This window comes from Alligator sinensis, unplaced genomic scaffold, assembly GCF_000455745.1.
Source record: "Alligator sinensis unplaced genomic scaffold, ASM45574v1 scaffold1302_1, whole genome shotgun sequence".
In the NCBI taxonomy this organism is placed as follows: domain Eukaryota; kingdom Metazoa; phylum Chordata; order Crocodylia; family Alligatoridae; genus Alligator; species Alligator sinensis.
Window position 1 is genome coordinate 684,192 of NW_005842612.1, and position 266 is coordinate 684,457.

Below are 266 nucleotides of genomic sequence, written 5' to 3' on the forward strand. Positions count from 1 at the left end.
CCTCCGGCGGCCCGGAGCCGCCCCGCGCAGGCTGGGAACTGGGGTGGGGGCCCCCCAGGATCGGGCCCCTCACCGTGGCCTTGGGGCTGCCGCCACACACAGCCAAGGGAGGCTGCCAGGGGTCCAAAGCTGGAGGTCAAAGGTCAGGGGCCCTCAAGGCCTGGCTGGGTGGCCCTTTTTGGGGTGGGGGGGGTTAAGCTTTCATGCCCCTGAGCCATAAAGGGCCTGGAGCCCCCACAGGCCAGGCTGGGCCTGATCCAGGCCTC